The sequence below is a fragment of the Nesoenas mayeri genome, assembly GCF_963082525.1.
Source record: "Nesoenas mayeri genome assembly, chromosome: 18".
NCBI classification, from domain to species: Eukaryota; Metazoa; Chordata; class Aves; order Columbiformes; family Columbidae; genus Nesoenas; species Nesoenas mayeri.
The window spans coordinates 5,839,249-5,862,187 of record NC_137566.1 but is presented as its reverse complement, the minus strand read 5'-3'; positions in this window follow the sequence as shown (position 1 = coordinate 5,862,187).

Genomic DNA, 22,939 nt, shown 5'->3' with positions numbered 1-22,939 from the left:
CTTCTACCTTGTGTACAGCTGTGTAACAGCCTGGCTCCTGGGATCCTCAGAAAAAATCAGCTGCCTGTTCTCTTGAGCTTCCCCCCTGGCAAAATTGCTTGAAATGAAATAAATAAAAAGAGAAGCATCAAATCTATCATTTTGAGGGCATTTGAAACGCAAGATGCCAGGGACCAGCCAGCACAGCCTCAGGCCCTTTCAGTTCTCCAACACTTGAGCACAAACTGTGAGCACGCAGCCTGGGTGGCCTGGAGCCAGCACGCAGGGAAGAGACATTAAAAGTAGAAATATCCCTTCCTCCACAACTTCCCATCCCCATCCCCTTCCTGAGGCAGGCAGAAAAACTTTCACACCTGCTTCTCACTGCTTTCACAGCCCAATTTCTCAGATGCAGAGGCTGGCTGAGTCTCCTGGCAAAGTCCTCTGGCTTTGCTCACCTTCCACTCATCCATTCTGCAAAACTCGTCTTGTCCAGCCAGGCTCCTCTCTGGGTCACATGCAGGGGTCTGTGCTCAGCCCCTTCCTGACCCTGCCCCCTTAATCAATACCCCTCATTAACCATGTAATTACAGACAAGTGCTTATTTCCTCCTGGTGTATGGTGTGGGCTGCACGAGCAAGAAGGTGTGGAAAGCCATTCTGGGCCTAAATAGATTTTTCCATTAACAGCTTAAACCATTTTCCCTATGCACTGAAATTAATAGTTGCATCTGTGTGCGTGCGTTATTGCTTGCATTTGTGCAGGAGCTTGTGTGTTCTGAAAGGACCACCCTTTATTTCCTGAAATACTTTAGCTGATAGATACACTGCAGAGACAAAAGGGTGTGAAGAAAGCTGTATCCTTACTGTAACTCTTTCTTGAAGAGAAAAAGTAAAATGCAATAACCCAAAGCAGGGTGTTTCTTCATCACCAGCTCTCACAGTGCCCAAATGCCTCCAAATGTTAATTTTTCACGAGCACTCCCATGGAGCAGGAAAAAGCACCACTCCTAGGAATATTAAGATGTTTGGGTCTAATTACATTTAAAATGGGGTTGTTCACCATGTGCCTGGGATCCCCATGTTCCTCGTGGGTTTATGCTGCCCTGCTGTGCATCTTCCATCTCTCCCAATGCAACAGGAATGCATAGACCAAAAGACAAGCCCAGAGTCCAAACCTCCTTGCCTGCACAGCATGTGCAGTAAAGTTAGTCCAGTGTATCCCCTTTTGCTGCTTAATTTGGGTAGAGTGCAGCTCCTAATAGATTGCAATAGCTCTGATGGGGCACTTCTGCTCTATTTTGTATGCAATCCCCTCTCTAAAAAACAGTCCTGCCTGATTCTATGCTTAGGCAAGAGGCTTGAAAACCCCCTGGGACACTGATTCTCTGCAGAAGAATCTGGGAAAAGCTGGGCTTTTGGAACTGAAAACAAAGTGAAGAAGTGCTACTGACTAGATTCTCCGCGGCTTTGCAAATATCTTCACAGCAGTAATGATGCGAGCCGGGGTCTGGGGTCACTGCAGACGTGTCTGCGAGACATCCTGTCTGGTGAGCGAGGGGGGAGAAGCAGAGGAGCTTGTACAGCACATCTCCAGGGGAGGACTTTCCCGGTGGAGGCTCTTCAGGGCTGCAAAATGCAGCTGGCGGCACCCCAGCACCAAGTCCACACAAGGGAGTTTGGGAGAGATGTGGCAACCCCATTGGTGGTATGGTCCTGGCTATTCGCTCCTCTCCAGTCCTTTCCAATTTCATATGAACTGGGCCAGTGCACAGCAATTTAGCATGATCCCATGGGGCCATGAAAGGTCCATGTAGGTCCTGACCCACCTCGTTTTACTCTCCGGTCACAGGACTAATCCACAGGGATATGATGAACTTGTGTTCACCTCCTTTCTCTCAGGACCAACCTTTGAGACATTTCTGGGGGAAAAGACCTATCCATGCATCCAGATAAGCCCCATGCCCAGGTGCTTACCTGAAGCAGAGCCTTTGATCCCTTTTCTGGGGCTCAGGAGGTGTTTTTAGTCAGAGTGTAAGGGTGAGGATGGGCAGAGAGTGTCTGGACAGCATGAGAGCTGGGTACATGGATTGATGGGCTGGAGGACACCATGCATTGTGGCACTCAAACATCTCCAGGGCTTCCTCAGCATCTTAGCCACATTTGGCCCTTGGCCTCTTTGGTACGTTCACTCCACAGCCTTGATGAGGAGGGGCCCAATTACTGGAAACAGCTTTACAGCAGAAACCACTGGGCTGAGACTCCCAGCTCATTTCACATATCGCTAGGCCCTGCAAAGCCATCAGTTGGTAATGGCTTTCTTTTGGATGGAAGCCGGTAGCCCTGAGCCGAAGGCTGTGTGGTCTATTGTGGTCCCCTTTGCCACCCACCCCCTCCCACATACCACCCCTCTGTGCTGTGGGCATCCCTGCTGGGACACAGTGATGGTGCACGGTGGCTCCTCCGGCGGTTTGCAGAGATGCTCCTTGCACAGAGCGCCCAGTGAGGAGTCAGTGCTGAAAATAAAGCCCATCTCTTCATAGCGGTCATTTTGGCTGGGCACTCTTTGGGGTATATTTGATTTGAGCCGTGATAATCAGGTGGACCCTCGCTCCTCGGCAGGCGGTGGCACTGAATCAGGAGAGTTTCTGCTGTGTAGTTAAAGGTGTGCAGGCATCTCCTGCGAGGGCTGGTTCTCGCTGCCAGCTGGAGCTGTGCATTGCTCACTGAAAATGGGGCTGGGAAGGGCAGCACTGGCGGGGGGACACTGGTCAGTTTGGGGCAAGAAACACAGAAAAAGAGAGTGCCAGCAGTCAGAGATCAGGCAGCAGCATGGAGGTTTTGGGGTGATATAATACCTCAAACATTTGGGCTGTACCTGGCACGGTGGGGACCTGACCATCCTCCAGGAGCCTAAAATCCCTTGACAGCCCTGTCCCTGCTGCCAACTCCTGCGCTGGCTGCAGTGAGGAGCCCTGCAGGGATCCCTGCCTGTCCCCTGCCAGGATCGAACCCACGCCTGGGCTGGGCTTTGGCAGGACCTGACCCGCTGGCACCGCTGTGATCCGCACACCCAGGGCTCCCAAACCGCGTTCGGCGTCGCATCCCCTTGCTGCTGCTCTGCCCCCTCCTTCCTGTCACTCGGTGACATAATGGAATCAAATTAAAGCCCCATTTACCAGTTTTATTGCCTATTATTTATAATACTCCAGCTCCAAAGTGCTGTTTTATAGAGTGCTTAAGCTGCCATTGCTGGATAGAGTTTGCCATAAATGTCTCCACATGCACAGAACATAATGTCCTCGCATCGTGCAGGAAAAGGGAAGAGATTATTCTCAATTATTTCATATAGTCTGTTTTATTGTCTTATTGTAATAAACTGTCATACCCTACAACACTTTAAAATCAATAGTTTGCATTAAAAGTAATGAAAAGTAGTTATTAATCCCGCTTAGTGCTTCCGCTCTTCCGCTCACCGCGAGGCCCTGGAACAGGGAGCGGGTGATAATTATTCATTTCCGATCAATACGAACATTTCCCAGCACTCCTGTGTGTATCGCTGCTCTCGCAGCTGTGTGAGATAATGATAACGGAGGGCAGGGCTGGAGGTTGGGCCTTGGCTGTGCCTCAGTTTCCCCTCATTATCCACGCCTGTGAGACAGAACGGCTTTATTTGAGAAGCAAGCCTAGCTTTAAATGCAAACTAAGCAGGGGATTTATTTAGTTGTGTTTTGTCTCCCCAGGAGCTGCCAGATTTATGGCAAATGAGAGATTTTTTTCAGACACAGAATCAGATATATATTATTGGCCCCTGGCAGTTTTCTGTGCATCACTGGACTAACTCAGCTGACATCAGGCTCTCCTCCTTGACCACACTGTGCATCCCAGACGTTTGACCAGCAGTGACCGAGGCATGTTGAGCATCAGGTCTGTTTCTTTGTTTTTATTATTCTTCAATCATATTTCCAATATTTTTCTTACAATGGGAAAACCCAGCTGGTTCCTTGGATTGACCCTGCCTCTGATTCAGTACAGTTGCAATGAAGAGAGTCCACTCGCACATTAATTGCCGTGATAAACATCAAAATCAGCCATCGTCTGCATACACACAGCTCTAGAACAGGCCCTGATATATCAATATCAGACCAGCATTTCTTCGCCGCTGTTTGCAATAACTGAGAAATAGAACAAAGTGCCAGCAAAACCCAGAAGGAGTTATCAGTGCCTGATCAGATCTCAAGAGGTTTTTTGTTTGTTTTTTGTTTTGTTTAAATAAAGTCCATCTTCCCCCTTGTTTGTCAGAAGTACTTTGCTTTAAGTGTTGTGTGAGCAGAAGCAGGAATTACCTGTGTCTGCATTCATTCTGGGAAGAAGACATAACCAGGCACTTCCACTCCTTCCATCCAAAGATCTCAAAGCAGTTAAGAGCATCCTTACTCCAGCCAAATGGCTCCATTTTTGTGGGCCACAAACCATCAATCTGCAAACCCACAGACCTACAGGAGCACAAGTCAGAGCCGACTCTTGGAGCTCAGCAGATCTGACTCTGACCCCACACGTGCAAGGGAGAGACGGAGGGTGGAATAACATTAAACCACCAAAGCAATGACTTGCAAGAAAGGTAAAACATCCTCCATGCATGGTGCATCTCATTAGCTGTCAATTACAAATATAGGCATCTAATTCAGGGGTCTTTTTCATTCAATGATGCTATTCTAAGTGACGTTGCTGATATCTGTATGTCTCTGGCAGAGCTATGAATAAACCTCAAAAATAAATAACCCTTTTTTAACCCTGCAGGCATCCCAGGAAGGGGACTGGGGCACAGCCAAGCACAACTGAGAGCTCTACCAATGCTGTTTCCACCTTTTTCTTTAATGGTTGGCCCAACCATCCCTCCTCTCTCCCTGCTTTTCATGCATTTTCCCTCACTGGAAGCTCATTTCCCAGGTGTCCATGAATGACAGCACATCTGTGACTCCCAGCTCCCTGTCCTTGTCCCTAGATAAAGCACCCTGGCACCGTGCAAGCATCCTGGGCACGATATATGGAGGATAGGGGGGCTCTGCTGCCCGGGGACAGGAGATGGGGACAGGCGTCCAGCCTTTCATGCAGGAGCCTCAGCAGAATGCCCAGACCCAAGTGTGTTTGCAGAGAGAGGAGGGAGCGATGGCACCACTGTCCTGGTGGCTCAGGGAGCTGGGTGGGAAGGATGGGTCTGTTTTCCTACCTAGGCGATAGGGCTTTAATCTGCCTTTGATGTTATCTGAAATTAAAATCGAACCTGACATGCGGACAGTGGCAGAAATGAATTACACCTCTCCTGTCGGTAGATAATCCCCTTCTAATTCCCCCACTTTATTCAGATGGGAGATGGTTTAAGGTAAGAGGAGGCAAGAAATATTTTCCCTTTCCCTGTTTGCAGCTCTTCCAAAGCCTCTCCCTGGCACTGCCACACCGCGTCAGACCTCCCAGCAAAGTTCTCTCCACAATGAGCAGCACCCTCATCCCCGCCGTGCACCCATACAGCCCATCTCGGGACCAAAGCAGAGGAACTGAGAGTGCAGCATGCAAAGGGGTGATGCCTTGGTGCAAAGGGGTGATGCCTTGGTGCAAACGAGACCAAAGGAACAAAATGTGAATATTGGAAAAAGAATCGCAGAATGAGGATGCAAAGGTTAACGCCCAACAGCTGTATCTCTTCTTACCTGCCTTTCCCCACCTGTGGGTCTCTCTTGCACCGCAGCACCTCATAATTTTTTCATTTTCTGAATTGCTGTGGCTTTGCTGGCTGGAGCGGTTCTGTCTCTTGTCCCTCCCTTCCCCACGATTCCTGAACCAGCCTGCCAGTTTCAACCAATTTAACAGAGTAGCTAATGCAAAGCTATCACATCCCTGCAGGTTGCATAAGAAATAGGTGGCCAAGAGACAGGAGCATGATTAGCCATCAGAGAGGACACAAATGGCAGCACCACAGGAAACCTGGCATCCTCTGTCCTGCTCCTCGTGTGGTGAATCGCTCACAACATCCCTGTGCAAAGTATTTTTACCTCCATTAGCAGCTGTGAACTCAAGGCACCAAAAGACTCAAGTGTTTGCAAAGGACAGACCAAAGCGCTGACTCCTGCAAGTTCCCAAGCATAGGGGTGGCAGCCATGTCCCCACCCATGTTCCACTGGTGATTGCCACCTTGTATAGGTGAGGTGGCCCCTGTGCTCTTCACACCATCCCTGAGAAGCAACATGTGAACCTTCACTGTCTCCAAGCAGCTGTGTGTCCTCACGGGAGCTCTAGCAAGATCACAGAATAGAATCATACAATAGCTAGCACTGGAAGGGACCTTCAAAGGTCATCTAGTCCAACCCCTTATTGATGTTTTGACCTTTGAGCCCTTTCATGCTCTTCCTCATGAGAAACTGTTTCTGTTGTCCCTTCTTTTCCCTTTCTCTGTTGCCTTGCAGAGAGGCTGCAGATGTTGACAGTAGCCTCTTTTTCTCCCAGTTTCCTTCGTGCCCTTGTTCTTCCCCATCAGTCTCCCCTGAGTCGCTCATGCCTCATTGTCCCTACGCCATACAGTGACCCTCAGATACTGTCTCCTTCCCACCACTGTGCATCTTCCAAGCAGCCACAGGCGGGGGGTGTGAAAGCCTCAGATCCCAAAAGAGCAAAGCTGAGAGGCCTGGGAGCACGCTCGGAGGAAAGCGCGATGTCGGTGGGGATGCTGTTACCCTTTGGCCCATCACTGTGGCTCCAGAAGGACATCGGGGCATGGAAGTGAGGAGAGATGAGATTGATGAGCTGTTTGCTCCTCGGTCATAGGTTCAAACCCATCTCCGAGCAGTATTGACTGAAAGCAGGGGAAAGTTAGTGCTTTTAATGGCTGCACAGCAGCTCTCCCTTCCTCAGCCAGTCTGTGGCGAGCAAATAACATTGAACTCCTCCACCACAAATGACCATTTTAGCGGGGGAGATATGATTAAGGGCAGCAAGACGTCCTCACTGTCCCCACAGCCAAATATCAGCTAGCGGTACATGCATCAAGACAATTTGACTCAATGGGGTGAAGAGTAATTTTTAATGTGCATTCTTCGTCTGTCTGATGAAAGCTTCTGCATGGGATGAAATTATTTACAGAGCCCCTTCTCCCCAGCTGGATCCCTCCTCCATCCACACTTTCCTCTTCCCCAAGTCTAATGCAATCCCTGACCAGGAGCAAGTGTGGGTAAAACCTGCTAAGGATCTGAAGCACAATTCAGTTTCAGAGCCATTTCAGCCAATAATGGCTCTAAACAAAATATAATGTGTAATTCACATAGTAATATCACCTTAATTACATTTTTTGGAACAGTCTTTTCTCTCTTGGTCTCTCCACCCTCCAGCCCCAATAAGCATGTCTAAAACTAGAGAAAGTAAGTCATCCATCTCTTAAAACATCACAAGGGATGGGAGGGAAATTGCAGGAAGAATAGATGAAAATTGCAGGGAATTTTGCCCTTTTTGTGGAGCAGTGTTCTCAGCATCATCTTCGCATGCTGGGTAATTGATTTTCCATGGAACTCTTAGAGGCTTCTTTTATTTCCAATTTAGTTTTTGAATTTTAAATGAATTTCACACCATTCAGATGGACCTGCACATTGAAATCCCCTGTGTTATCCTCAAAATAAGCATAGAGAAGAGACAGCAGGGCTGAGTCCTAATCCACCTGTCTTAAAGCTACACTTGAATCCCACTCTATGCTGTGTAAATATTGATGCTTATCCATTCTTATGTATCTGGCCCTAGAAGTGGTTAGGCCATACTACCCTTTGTAGGTCTTTGATGTGATCTTCTTATGGAAGCATAGATCCTAAGGCCAAAGGGACAACATAGTTTGACCTGTGGTATGAGAGGTCATGGTGTTTTCCTTCATCCATATCTGTTTGGAGTATAAATTTAGGGGGGAAAAAAAGAACAGTCTTGATGGACAGGGGTGGAAAAAGGACTGGGGAGCATTGTCTTCTACTCCAGCACCATGGAAAGGATTCAGACTTTGCAACAGGTATCTAACATAGCTTTGTATGGCATTTATCTCAACAACACTCCTGTATCTGACCAGGAATCATGGGCACAGTCACAATCCAGAGACAAAACTGCAGCTTAATCTGGAATGCCAATGTACTGCAGAGCTCTGTGTTGCAAGTCTCCAGCATTTGAGCTAAAAGACGCAGCTCCTTTAGCAAAAGCTGTGATGGGTTGATCAGCAGCTCCGTGTGACCCAGACGGCACAGCGAGGGGGGATGGATTACAAGTGCACCTTCTGTTGGAACAGCTGATCCCATCCGTGGCAGCAGGGAAACAGCTCATAACACCTGTTGAACGAGTGCTGGAAGGAGCAGCGTTTGACAGCAGCTGCTACACACAGGCTATTTTCATAACATGGACACAAGTCATAATCTTGACGGAGATTCCCAGCAAGAGGCTAACTGGGAGGCTATAGCTAACAATGCACACAGCTGGGACTTACCAAGTAAGAGCTGAGCCAAGAGCAAGAAGCCATTAGAAGGTAATAGTGTGAAAACACTAATGGCTCAGAGCCAGATTTGAATTAACAATCCAGGAGAAAAGAAGCTTATCAACACTTTTTAGTTTCCCCTTTGGTTTGCTATAGGACTGCGGTGCTGTCAGAAAGCTGGAAGGAAAAGGTGGCTTATCCTGTCGAGGATTCTGTCCCCGACACTGGAGTGCATTAACCTCTGCTGGGGCGATCCTCTGCTCACTGATCTTCTAGGCCAGGACAGTAATGAATAGAGGAACTGAATAGTGGACCTAAAAATTAAAGACCATAAGGGCTTCCCTTATGAATTTACAAGCAACTTAAAAGCGCATTATATCACTAAGAAATATGAGTGACTCAGACTGAAAGCAAGTTCTACTTTATCCTCCCCATTTAAATTACTCAAACTGAAAGCAATGCAATTACCCACCAAGTATGCAGGAGAGCCTGTGCAAACGTCAGTGATAGATGAGCATGCAATGGAGCCCATTCCCTGAGAACTCCTCCGGCACACACCTGAGTCAGCATCTCACACAGCAGGGATCTGACCTATTTTGTGACAGGACACAGGAGCTGTTTCTATGCACCCTTTTCCTTTCCAGCTCCTACACACCTTTCAGCAAACTCTTTATCCTCTTCTAGACCACAGAGCCTTCTCCTTCCCTTTCTGCTATGGTAGCTCATTGTGCCAGATAAAGTTTGGATTGGATGTTAGGAAAAATTACTCCCTGGAAAGGATTGTGAAGCGCTGGAACAGGCTGCCCAGGGCAGTGGTGGAGTCACCATACCTGGAAGGATTTAAAAGGGGCAGAGATGAGGTTCTTGGGGACGTGGTTTAGTGCTAGAGTTAGGCTATAGTGGGACTCGATGATTTAAGGGTCTCTTCCAACCAGAATGATTCTATGATTCTCTGATTCTGTACCTGCTGTCCCTTCGCGTCCTGAGCCATGTGCTTCCCACAGCTGCTCCCAGCACCTCTGTTGCACAGTCTTGTAAGTGCCAGATATATGCCAGGTGCCTTCTAGCTCAGCTGCCTGTGGATGTGACTCTCCAAGGCCACATACTGGCCTGATTCCCTTCCACAGATGCTTTGTCCCCCTCCTTTCCTTCCCCTCCCCATAATAAATACGAGGTCTCTTTGCGATTCTGCGTTCTAGTGTGACCATCAGCGCTGGGGTGAAACCACTTAGCACAGATGGCAAATTATCCATCCCAGCTGCTCCTATGTGACGTAGACCTTTTCTAGCTTCATTGCTCTTCAGCCCTGGGCTCCTCTTCCTCCGTGCTGCCAGTGGACATCAGTGCCTATGCTTTCATCTTTTAGTTTATCTCCCTTTTCAGAAGTTCTTCAACTTCTTTCTTCAATGGAGAGAGTTCCCTGAGGTTGTCAGGGAGGACTACAGTCTTGTAAATACAAGGGTGACATCTTATATATCTTCTTTGAAAAATCTTTTTTTTTTCTTTTTCCCCCATCAAAACAAGTCAGTAAAACACGGGAAACATCTTCCACAGATGCCCTCAGGGCCCCCTTATTCTGCCTACTCTGAATGTTTCATCTTTTGCTGATGCTTTGTCTGCCTTTCTCTGTTCTCCATCTATAATCGGTAGTTCCTCAGCAATGGTCCCAACAGAAAAATGTTTTCTGCAAGATGGCCTCAAAGAGTTTTACTTAGAGTTAAAACAACCATTTCCTTCTCACTCCAGCAATGCTCCTCTTGCCATCATTCTACTTGGAGAAGGTGCCCAGATCTCAAGTTGAAGAGGGCTGATGAGAGGACAGATGCTCCACTTCATGAAGGGATCCATCTGCTGCCTCCATTCCAGTTGGGTAAGAGAGCCCAACGTTTCAGTCCCCCAGGAAGGAAAACTCCAGGTAAAGGTGCAGAGGGGTAGCGTCAGGCCAAAATGAGTTCCACAGCCCTGACAGCTGCCATGGAGAAGCAATCCAAAGCCTGGCCTGTCTGTACCCATAAAGTGATGCTCTCAGTCATTACTTTCTACTCGCTGGTACCCATGGCCCAGGAGCAAAGTGTCAGCACGCTAAAGAATGTGTCATCCACATTCAGCTTTTGTCTTCCCTTTCCCAGTGCTGACTGCATCCCAGAGCCCAGGTCCATACTGGCGATTAGCTCCTCCTCATGGAACTACATCTAACCCTCTGCAGCTCACAGGGCTGATGGCTTCCTGGTGTGTGGTTGTGCCAAGCATGAAATAGGCTGCCCTTTGCTTACATTTCTATCCTCACAGATGAGGATGACGATGCCCTTGAGACTCAGCTTCAAATAACCTTGCAAGACACCAAGTATGCGTCATTCCTCCAGGGAGACTCTACCTCCCATCCTCTTATATATTGTGGGTCAAAGCTCCAGTCTGTATTTGCTCAGATACATGCAGACTTCAGGAAAACAATCAAGAAATGCCATTCATTATTGGGGAGGAACTGGGGAATAGGTGGAAATTACTGGCAAAATGACTTGAAAGCCCTCCCATTTTCTGAACATTTCTTTTTGGTTTCTTGCAGATTTCAAAGGTCGCTAGGAGCTAATGAACCTCAGATAGCAAAGCTGTCTCTTGTTTGTTTGTCATTTTGAGTTTTTCTGGTTGATTAAGATCCATGCTGGCAGTAAGGTATAAAATAGCAAGTTTCTGTGTGTATAGTGAGGTTGTGTTTCCTAGTCCGAAAAACTGCTGAACTTACCAAGAAAAACTGTTAGTCAGAAGGGCTGACAAGCCAGCTTTCAGCAGAGGATGCCTCTGTGTGGTTCAGTTACCCACATTTACTTATTTTATTCCCAATTCCATAGGCTTTCAATAGCACCCAAGAATACAATGATGTGCCAGATAATCTGCACCCCAGACTAGCTTATTCTAGGGCTAGTATTTATTTGGGAATGGTAGGATGTGTCTTCTTTCCCCACCTGAGAACGTGATCTGGGGTGAGTTTGAGGACTGCTTTTCTGCCTGGTCACTCACTTGGAGGAGTGACAACACAAGTCCAAATGCACAGATCACCTCCACAGCACGTGTCCAGTGATTCCTGCACATCTGGACACATCACCCCTTTCAGTTCTGTGCTATCCAGATGCCTGCTGCAATGCACTGTGGCCATTGCTTCAACACATCAAGAGCCTGGTTGTGTCTGTCACACCAAGCTGAAAAACGATGGAAGCTGGAAAAATGCCCATTGTTTGTGAAACAATGTAGCTCTGCAAAAAAAAAAAGTCCTGCCTGATGAGCCCAGTGTATACAGAATACACTGATCTGCACATACTCTGCATATGAACAAGAAATATGCCACGGCAGAGCTACTGAGTTATGCGTATTGGTAATGCATTGGAGCACAGGAGGCTTGATGACTCCTGGGTTTGTCAGATTCATTCTAGTTTGTATGCATGCTAGCAAATGCTAGTCAAAAGTATGGTAATATCCCTATTCACTACCATGACTGATGACTCATGCTAGTCCTGTCCCACTGGAGAGCCCTTGAAGGCTGATTCTCTTGCTTTTATCAGTAGAATCATGTCTCTCCTCTTACAGCCCCAGCTCTGGACCCAAGCAACTATGGTACAAATAAAAGAAATAAAAAATCAAATTCCATTTTCCACCTACCTGCTCCTACTCCCAACCTACTCTGTGCTAAAGGACAAACACGTAATTGTTCTCCTTCCTTTAATCTCTCTGTTTAGGAGAGTTCAGGGTTCTCAGCGCGGTGCTGAGCAACACTCATTGTTTCTGCTGAAAATGCTGGAGAAGTTGAAGGTGCCTCAGCATTTGCTGAACATCATGAACCCTCCCAAGAGCTGTTGACTGAAGTGGGAACTTGCTGTTTCCACTAATATTGCAAGTGAAATAACCCCAGGGAAAGAAATCTTTCTCAATTGAAGCTTTTCTGTCTGTTTTTACACCAGCTGCACTGTTTTTTCAGGCACTTCAGGGCATCCTTCAGACATACTGGTGGGCCCCCATTGCTTTGTCGCTGACAGAGAAACACAGGAAAGATTTGGACCAGAGCATGACATCTGGGCCAGCAAACCGTGACCATCCTACATATATCTATGTTATATTGCAAAGTACTGACTTTAGTGGCAGGAATAGGGATCTTAATACCATGAGGAATCTGAGTTCCCCTGTTAACCTCAGTGTCTGTTAGCACATGATGAGAAGCCACCACGGTCATGCAACTTCACAGCCCACTCTGCACCCTAGCATCAAGATTCCCCTTATCAACCAACATGAGGGTGGGTTTTCTCTGCAGTCCGGGCATCTCAAAGGCTGCTGAGGAGCCAAATGTTGGGCACACAAAATCTGGAGCATCTTTTGAAACAATTGCCTTGCCCAATGCAAAACTGGCTTGAACTTCCAAAGCAGTGAGTGCCCAGAGAATCATAGAAGAGTTTGGGTGGGAAGGGACCTTCAAAGCTCATCTAGGAGAACCCCCTGCCATGAGCAGGGACATCTTCACCAACTCAGGTTGCTCAGAGCCCCGTCCAGCCTGGCCTGGGATGTCTCCAGGGATGGTTCATCCACCACCTCTCTGGCCAACCTGGGCCAGGCTCTCACCACCCTCAGTGTAAACAATTTCTTCCTCATGTCTGCCTTAACCTCCCCTCCTTTAGTTTAAAACCATTACCCCAAGAAACCACGGAAAAGCAAATCCTTTTCCACCTACTCCATCAGCTGTGACCTCAAGACTCTTACCTTTCCCTGCGGTGAGCAGACCTCTATTGAGTGGCGTCACCTCACCAACTCTGACCCTTCCACTGAAACGCACCCCTGCTCCCGCAGGGAATGGGGAGCAGATGTGGAATCACACATCGCAGCACGACGAAGTGGTGCAGGCCAGGGACCGAAGGTGGATTCCACACTCTGGTGAAGCTGTGGGATGGATTTTGGTGAATAGAATGCAATTATCCAAATCATAATTGACGCAAGCCATAAATCCTTTGAAATAATAACAACGTTTAGCACGTATAAAACATGATACATGTTCAAAGCACAAATGCTTATGCCAAAAATGTTTGACCTTCCAATAATTAATAACAAGCAAGGAAATTGCATAGATGGGAGGGGTTTTTTTCCAGCTTTAATTCACAGGAGCAGCATTTATTTTTTACCCAGAGAAACACTGCTCAAACTTCAGCCTGTCTTCTGCAGATCCCAACTTTCCTCCCAAAGCTGTGCCAAGAAATAATTTTAAAAAAAGAAAAATCCCCATCCAATATAAAAAAAAAAACAAACCTGCTGAATCTTAGAAAAACACAGGAAATGAAATGAAAATGCGATTCTATAAGTGGACCACTTCTTAAAACTAAATGGCTATAAATAAATTAGACACACACATATCCACCTACACATATATTTTATACATACATATAAATGTATATACATGTAGAAAAAAACAGAAAAGCTCACGCGTTGGATATGAACCTTTGATCTAGTCCAGCTCCACACAGCTCAGATAATGGTTTGTAGCTCACGGTGACGTTTCCTATTTCCCCAGATGTGGGATCAAAAAGGAACAGGTTAGATCACTCCACAACTTCAAAACCACGTGGAGATGGCTATAATCTATATGTGTTGCTATGCTTCCCTTTCTGCCTCCTGCTACCAGCTTTGCTTTCAGAAAAGCCTCAGTGTCATTTGAGAAGCACATATGGGATCAAACCTTATACTTGTGGGGAGTGGAAATGGTAAAACCCCAAACGCCGGTCAGCTGGTCAAAATGGACACACTCCACAGGATACCATGAGGTTTAACCTGCCTGTGCACAGCTTGTCTGCAAATCCACATCCTTCACATGCAAAATTTGGTAAAAGGGAATTTGCTTGCAAAGAGTCTGCTCTGCAGCCAAACGATGAGCCCTTGGTTTGCTGAGCCTGACTGGGACTGGGCTGAACATGCAGCTCTCGCTGGAGCTGCTGGGGGAGCCTGGGCTGTTTTTTCATGAGAACAGTAGGCATTGTGTTGAAAATGAAATGAAGCCATGTCTCTGGACAACTCTGGGAGCCAGAATTCATTTCTCTCACTGTTCTCCTAAAGCGTCAACAATGGCCAACGTTTCAAGCACTAGTGGCACATTGGCAAATTCACCAGAGCTCCAGGGCCTGTTTCTCATTTGTGTATTTACATAAATTTCCATATGGCATGGAAAAAAAAAACAATAAATAGAGATAGGAATGTAATTCTGTAATTTTCCATGTATTTGAGGGTTTTTTTTCCTGCAAGTGGCTGAGCACTCATTGCCTGATTCAGCACAAGGGCCTAAGCCTTAGCTTTAAATTAAGTATGTGCTCAGGTGTCTGGGGCTGGAGTGCTGAGCCCTCTGCGCTCCCAGAGAAGCAGCCCAGGATGACGGCAAGAACACAGGCATTTTTTTAACAGCTGGATACATCTTCTTATAGATGCTCCAGGGACAGGAACCTTGGAAACAGGCTGGGATGAAGAGAGAAACTGCTAGAGGAACAGACTTGGCCAAAGTACAGAAGCTGGTAGATGTTGAAATGCAGGTTGTGCCTGGACGTGCACAATGAGGCGACTGCAGCCTTCCTGTGGTCTGGTAGGGAATACACCCCTGTGCATACACGTACACACCACGTACACTCAACACACACATCTGGCTGGTCCCCTGGGTCATCCTGTTCCCTCAGCCTGTTTTCATTAACAGGGGAGCTTGAAGGAAAACTTGCAGTATCTCAAGCCCACCTTCCAGATTGGGAAGCAGGTTGGTCCTCAACCTCCCCCAGGCAGGGATGCAGAGGAAGAAAAGGCAACATCAGGCCTTCTGGATGTAGGGAGAAAAGAAAGCTGAAATAAATGTCGTGAAATCTATTATTATTAATTTTTAAAAATTAAAATCCAGGGAATCGAGCAGAAATTCCACCCAAGCAAGGCACTAACAAAGCAGCAACTTTCGTTTAAATACTCTTCTAGGCACAATTAAACTGAGCAGGCTGCTTGAACTTTCCCTGTAGCAGGGTCCCGGTGGGGTTAAGGATTTCTGAACTTGCCATGCCAAACTTTTTCCCCCTCTCCTGTTCAGAGCTAGAGGGGAGACTGACTCATTTGGTTAAAAATAAAAACACTGCTATCTAAACTTTAATGGCTTTGTTTCTCATTGCTGCAAGCAGCGGTTCATATGCATTCCAAACAGCACTTTGACTGCAAATGTACCATTTTGGAAGCTATTCCACCTGAAAAACAATATCTTTCATCTCTCTGCCTCGCACTGTTGGGGGCTGGGAGCACACGGAGCAGACACTGGGGAGGTGGTGGGGTGGAAAAGAGCAAGGCTGGCTCAGCTGCAAGGATGGTCCTCACTGCAGCCTGTCTCTGCCATGGCTGGGAATCACTTTTGATTGGAAGAGACCCTCAAGATCATCAAGTCCTATCCGTAACCCAACCCTGGCACTAACCCATGTCCCTAAGAACCGCATCTCTGCATCTTTTAAACCCCTCCAGGCATGGTGATTCCATTGCTGCCCTGGTCAGCCTGTTCCAATGCCCAACAGTCCTTTCTGGGAAGAAATCTTTCCTAATATCCAATCTAAACCTCCCCTGGTGCAACTTGAGGACATTTCCTCTCATCCTATCAATGCCAAAGGAGAGGGGAATGCCGGAGTTGCGGGTTGCTCTGCCAACCATTGCACAGCTGCTGCACCAGTGCTGGCTGCACACTCTGGTAGCCTCATCCATGACATCTTCACCTCAATTGTCACTTGTGTCAGGACAGTTTGCATTAGACAACGTATGCTGTCACCTACCAAAATGCTACAGGGTCGTGTTGCTGCAGAGACATTGCGAATGCACACCTGGCCACAGCAGAGCCAACCTGCAGGGCTCAAATGCTTGCTCACAAATACATATATAGAAAGCATATGTATCCCTCTTGCCTACACAGATCACACACAGACCACAGGTTGGTCTGTGTTTATTCAACTTAAAGGCCATGGTAATGTCTGGGGCAGGTAGTTTGTGCTGTCATTGTCACTCCAGCTCTGTGCTTTAAAAAGCAGCATGGTTTTTGCTTGGTGGCCCCACTTCATATGTTGAGTTGCTCGATTTGTTAGGCCTCTTTGTCTAACATTTGAATTACAGTTCCCCATATCACTCCTGCTCCCACAGAAATGAGTGATGAGCCTCTCACCATTTTTTACCTTGTGGGATCCAGTTTAAAAGGGACAAAAGCATCTGAGTTGGGGGTCACAAAGGGACAGTCAAATAGCCAGTCCTCCAAGGGGGTTACGTGTTTGTCTCATGCATATAATGACTTTGTGGTGTTACCCTAGCAACTAAAGCTCGGAGATGATGCAATCAAATTTGGGAACATGATTAGAAATGACAGGCAAGGGGAAACAAAGGGAAGCAAAGTTGCTGTGGCAGCTGGGATGCAGCGCTCAGCGCTTAATGCATGTATCAGAGCTGCGAGACGTTCTTCCGAGCAATTACACTAAATATCATATTCTATTTGCCAGCTAATTACAGAATATCATTCAGCGCCTGCCGTCCAGCCCGTCCCTGCTCTCCCCACTTTGGTGAGTCCTGAGGAATAGTACTCTCATTAACCTGACTGTGTTTGATCTGCTCTTACATTTTCACTTGGCATCTGCCTAGCACAAGCGACTATTTGCTTTTTCCCCCCTCTCTGCATATTTCCTTCCCCACATCACAGCCCCGCTTTTATTCAGGAACCTGCTGCTCTCCAATGGCAGTTGCACATCCATGTCTTTGCAAGGATCCCTCCAAGGGAGAAGTGATGCTGATGAGCATCTACAGGGGGAGTGCTTTTGGGCTTCATGCTCTCAGCCAGCCTTTGTCTATGCACCACCTGAGGTCTAATAACCCCGTGATATAAAGCTTAAATATCATTCAGGCCTGCACTGCTGGAGCACAGCTGCCCATATGTTCTGCTCGCTTCACATAATTTGGTGTAGGATGCATTGCTGAACCATGAGGATGCAGCTGCACTGCACAGCATGGGGGACACCCTGCCCACCCCCTGTTTGCCATCACCCCCCTTGTTTGGAGGGGGTGGCAGGGTGAGGGTTGCAAGCTATCCATGGGCTCTGTCGGACTCACACTTTGGGCTTGGCTTGTTCACCTGCCATGGGGATGCACTCGGTGCTCTGCCCCTTTACTCCTGGGAATAACTGACCTGGAAAAGGGAGAGAAATAAGTGGAAATATAGGGAATAAGGACTTGCGCTGTAAATATTACTGATGATTCATAATCCCTTTTTCTCAGAATTTCAGGTTTCTTAACTATTATCCCTCTCTCAGGAAGCCCCGGCTGTTCTTTTGACAGGTTTATGTGACCCAGCAGGCATTTTTCATTCATTTTCACTGTAAAAACAACAGGCTCAATTCTCTGTTGCTCGGTACCTGGCGGTGTCATTAGCCTAGTGCCGAGGATGAGGAGGGGGAATGGGAAGAAAGAAGAATAACTGCTGCTCTAATGTGGCACCTCTTTACAGCCATCCATGCTGTCCTCAGCCGTCATTCGTATCTGACAGAAACCGAGAGTCACCTCGAGGATGCGGAAACCAAATGTTTCCGAAGAAGTGCTGAGAAGGACATAAAACTGATGCCATTTCTCTCCCAGACCCTCTGGCCTTGTCTCCACTGCCAGAAAAAGAAAGGGTGATTTGAAATATGCATTACCTGACATGTTTTAAGATCCTGGTGGTGACAGAATAGCTTGGTGGATGGTCAGGATGAACCCTGATGTTTTCTCTGATGTTGTTCCTAAATTAGGATTTTAACATGTGAGTTAACCACTGGGCAAGGGTGATAAACTGCATTTTTTCCCCCGTATAGTCACAGTCTCTCTGTTTTTGGCATCCCAAAAGGTTCCCTTCCCCTCATCCCCATTAACTTATCTCCCAGGCAGGAGCTGAGGGCAGAGAGAGGGGAAGGATGTTCCAACTCACCTTATTTCTCATATTTTCAGTATCTCTAGAAAGCTAAAGAAAAGGCTCCACCTTCTACCACTTGTAAGGTTACTGCGACCCCGTGCTGACTGGGAGAATGGCCAGACCTCACCATAGCTCATATCCCCAAAATCCTCCAGCTTCCCTTCCTTCTGTCTTAATCCAGGTGATAACCTCAGTGAGGTGTCAGAGATGGTGAGGGTGGAGGCCAAGGTTCGAGCTTCAGCTCCCATCTCAGGGACACCTCTCCAGTACCACAGCCACATCTTCCTCATTATCCCCCAGTGGGTGCCCAGCCCGTCTCTCATGGGCTGATGCCATGGGTACCACTTCCATGCTGCACATCAGTGAGGAACCGCATCCCCACCGCTTTCTGCCCCTCCTGCAAAGCAATTTAACCCAAATCTCCTTCTCCCCCAGCCCTCTCCCGCTAGTCCCCATCCTGCATCCAGGAGCAAGTTGTTTGAATTGGCAGGGGCTGGGAAGCAATGAGCCTCGGCAGGTGTCTGTGGAGCACCATGGGCCGGCAAAATTCAGGCAGATCAAACCACCATAGGATGCGAGAGAGGGAGAACAGCTGAGAAGGCAGCGAACATAAACGGGGGAGCTGCTATTGCCAGATGGGGCACGAGGAGCCAAACTTAATTTGAATTGCTTGCAGGCTTAGCAGCCAGGCAGAAAGAAATCATCGCAAATCCATCTAATGCAAACTAATGCTGGTCATTAGGAAGCAGGCTAGAAGAGCGCTGCCCGCATCGGGGAAAAGACATTAGGAAAAAAGTTTCTGAGCAGGTTTCCAAGCCAAAATAGATCATCTCTGAACAATTTACTCTTCATTTACCATAGTTCTCAAACCTGGAGAAGGGAGGGTTGTTGTTTGGTTGGTTTTTCTTTCCCCAAGAAGAAAAAGTACTCCAGGATGGTATCACTTGTACTGTGGCCAGCTTTTCAGCAATGTTGGGCAGAAAGAGATGTTTGTGGCTGTCAGCAAAAGGCCCAGTCACTCAGAATCACTTAAAAGCAGAGGAGCCTTTCCCTCCGTGCATGCATCAAGGGTAATATCTGTAATTGGGTTTATGCATTTCCATTAAACAGAGCATGACTGGCAGTGACCACAGCCCCCCTCCCCACAAACACGGCTGCCACAGGGGTGGTTTAACAAGAACCAAATGCTTTTTGATGACCGTTTGCAAAAAATAAACAAATCAATAATTCCCTCTCAGCTGCAGACCTTGGATGAGTTCTCCTCACCCTCCTGGCTGCTAATGGAAGGCAGCAGCACGGCTGAAGGGACACCATGCAATTAAAAAGTTATCTTTCAGAAATAACCTGTCTTCCCCCCAAACAGCCCCTTCGATTATTCAAAATGGCTTCAGCATCAAGGCCCTTGCCAAATGTTTTTCCACATTTGCTGTCTCATACTTTGTTTCTTAGCACTTGGTAATGGGCATCAGTTTTCATATCACATCATACACCAAAGCCTGACAGGAAAAAGAAATGAAGTTGTAGGGAAATGGCCTCTTCCCAGCCAAACTTCTATTCACGGTGGGGTCAGGAATGGCTGGGAAGATCTGCAGTCTGGTGTCACAAGGTGGCTGGGAGCCTTGAGGGGAAAGAATAAAAATCACTGGAAAATGCTGATGGGATTTTGCAAAACTTTTGCCAAAACACAGATCAACCTTTGGTGGAAACTACCAAATTCCTTCACCAGTCACCTTCAGGGCCTCCAGAGACATCTTCACAGGATGGGTCACTCACAATTAGGATACCTGAAGCCCCCCCTGTGGGTCCCAAGGGGGCAAGACCCCCAGCTCAAGGGCACTCCAGTCGACAAAAATTGGGAGCCTTTTCTGGCTGAAATTACTCAGCGTGATTTTTTTGCTTTCCTGAATCAGGATGAAAACTTTCTGTAAGTCTCGAAGTACCAACCCGCTGTAGGAACCTGTGAGTGACATGCAAAGAGCATCTTTTGTCGCCTCCTGCTTCAGCTGCTCATGGCTAATGAAGCCAGACAATGTCTCATTACTGGACTGAAATGGCTTTTGGGGAAATGTCTGCTTGTTTTGAGGTCTCTTCAGCAGGACAAGGGCTCAGGGGAAAGAGGCTACAGGGCGGGAGGTCTTGGAAGCAAGAGCCTTGGGGAAGAGTCTGTCATTCTCTTTGGGATTGTTAGAAAACCACTCCCTGCTGTTACTCTCCATGGGCTTTAGAATGAGATTTCAAAAAACTCTGTTAATTTCCTATAAAACCCCATCAACTGTATTCACATTAAATCCTATAGCACTTTTGCAGGCAGCTCCAGGGAATGATAATCTGGACTTTTGCCAAAAAAAAGAAACTCAGCAATTGAGACTTTCTGCTAGAGCTGGTTCATAGACCGGCAGACTGGCCAAGCGATTCTCTTCCTCTGTCCAGCCCCTCCTATATTCTGAACCAAAGACATCCATCCTTTTTCTCTGCCAGGGCTTCCACCAGCTACCACGCCTTGCACGGCTCTATTTGACCAGTATAGGGAGATCTTGCTTTAAACTGGGTGAACGTTTCTTCACGACAGCCTCAGCAGACAAGACCCTCTTGCTCACCCACCTCCCAAGGAAAGAGGGATGGATCTGTGTGGTGCTGATAGACCTTCCTGTCCGACGTTCAATCCCAACACCTTCACAGAGCAGCAGGCACTCAGCGGTTGTTGCCTGGTGTTCAGTCTCTAGAGCCAAGAGCAACCAGTTTGCCAGAGGACAGTGACCATGGAGAAGCCCAGCACTGCTCTGTACTGGAGTCCATGGGGAGGACCACAGCTGTTGCAGATCCATCTGAGCTGGTTTTAAACCATCTAGCCTGGGCATTGGTGCAGCTGGAGTAGGAGTTTGAGGAGGAGCTGTGGAAGCCAGCGATGAAGACTATGAGGAAGATGACTAATCTTTGCTGAGGACCAAAGTGCCCTAATGCCCTGGTTACACTCCCCATGTTACCAAACATAAAGCCTTTGTGACAGTGGGGTACAGACAGACTTCATGTCACTGCCCAGAACAGGTGAGGTTCTGAGGCTGTCTCCTTGCATTGCACCAGGATTTGATACCCCGCATTGGTGCAGCTAATTGTTAAGCTGTATTTTCAGACAATGCTGTATTTTAAATACAACCCATTTTCTTTCTAGGTGTTTTGTTTTCAATTCCTGCATCTGCCCTTGTAGTTATTTCTATCCTCTCTCCCACCATCTTTAGGCTGCCTTACAATAATTTGCAAATTACAGGAGTCGGAAGTGGCAGGAGCATCATCTTTTGCTGCTTTTCAGTACGTGTCGCTAGTCACATCTAAATAAACACAGCACCGACGGCTCGTGCGTTAGCAAACCCTGACCTGCATCCCCAGGAAACCCTGTCTGGGTTCTCGGTGGGGAAGGAGTTAATATGTTTGTCTTGCACAAGCGAGATTGAAGCCAGACTGGGCTCAGCTGGAGAGAATCACTTTATCAGGAGAGGTTATGAGAAAAAGAAACTCTTAAAAGACTCTCTAGCAGAGTGTGGAGCTGGTGGAGTTGTGTTGTTTGGACCAGGGAGCAGGCGCGTGTTGTGAGAGCCTCCGTTGATCTCTGTTAGGGGTGGATTTCTGTGCGTGGTGTTCACCATTAAAACTGGGTTTGTCGAGGTGGTGGCAGGTGGGAGCAGAGCAGCACGGAGAAAGGACGTCGCAGTCATGCGAAACTTTGATGTTGTTCTGATGGGGAATAGACAAAACCCCCCCATGTTCTTCACGCAGCAGTATTCCCAAATCAGAAGTGATTTTTTTTTTTTTAATTATTTGATAAAATGTAAAGATTTTTTTCAAAGAGTTAATTAAACGCTTGTGTTTCAGGTCAACCCGCAGGTTTAATTTCAAATCAACAAAAGAAAGGAAACATCTGGTATCACGTAAATATCCTTTCTGGTGTGATACGCATGAGCAAAATTTCTGCTAAGCAGAGGGTTCTTTTTCTTTTCTAATTTAGAAAAATTGAAAGTTTACATATAGGTTAAAAAAAATCCTTTCTGGACTTGAGAAAAAGAGTCACACTGAGCAAGAGCAAGACTGCGCAGGCCAGAATTCCATCCAGCTGGAAAACCCTGGTCCTTCATGGAGAACCTTAATACATACACACACACACACACGTGATCATTTCCCAGGTCCATGGACTTTCTGCCAGGGACCCCCCAGTCCTACTTGCAGCTTCTATTTAGTCACCCCCAAATGACCCTGTCTCATCTCTCATCACATAACATGGTGTTCCCAGCACTCAAAGCCTGTCACTGTCACCAATCACCATCTCCAAACCGTACCCTTGATGTGTAGGATCAGGCTCACATGCACATGTTTTGGCTGGTTTTGGTTTAATTTCATGACTGTTATTTTGTGATCGTTTTGCCCCTGCTATTCACTTCCTCCCCCCGCTTTTTTTTCTGACATGCAGGAAAAAAAAAAGAGCTTAAACATATTTTGCGGTTAAACCACTTTTTTTCATGTCAGCTG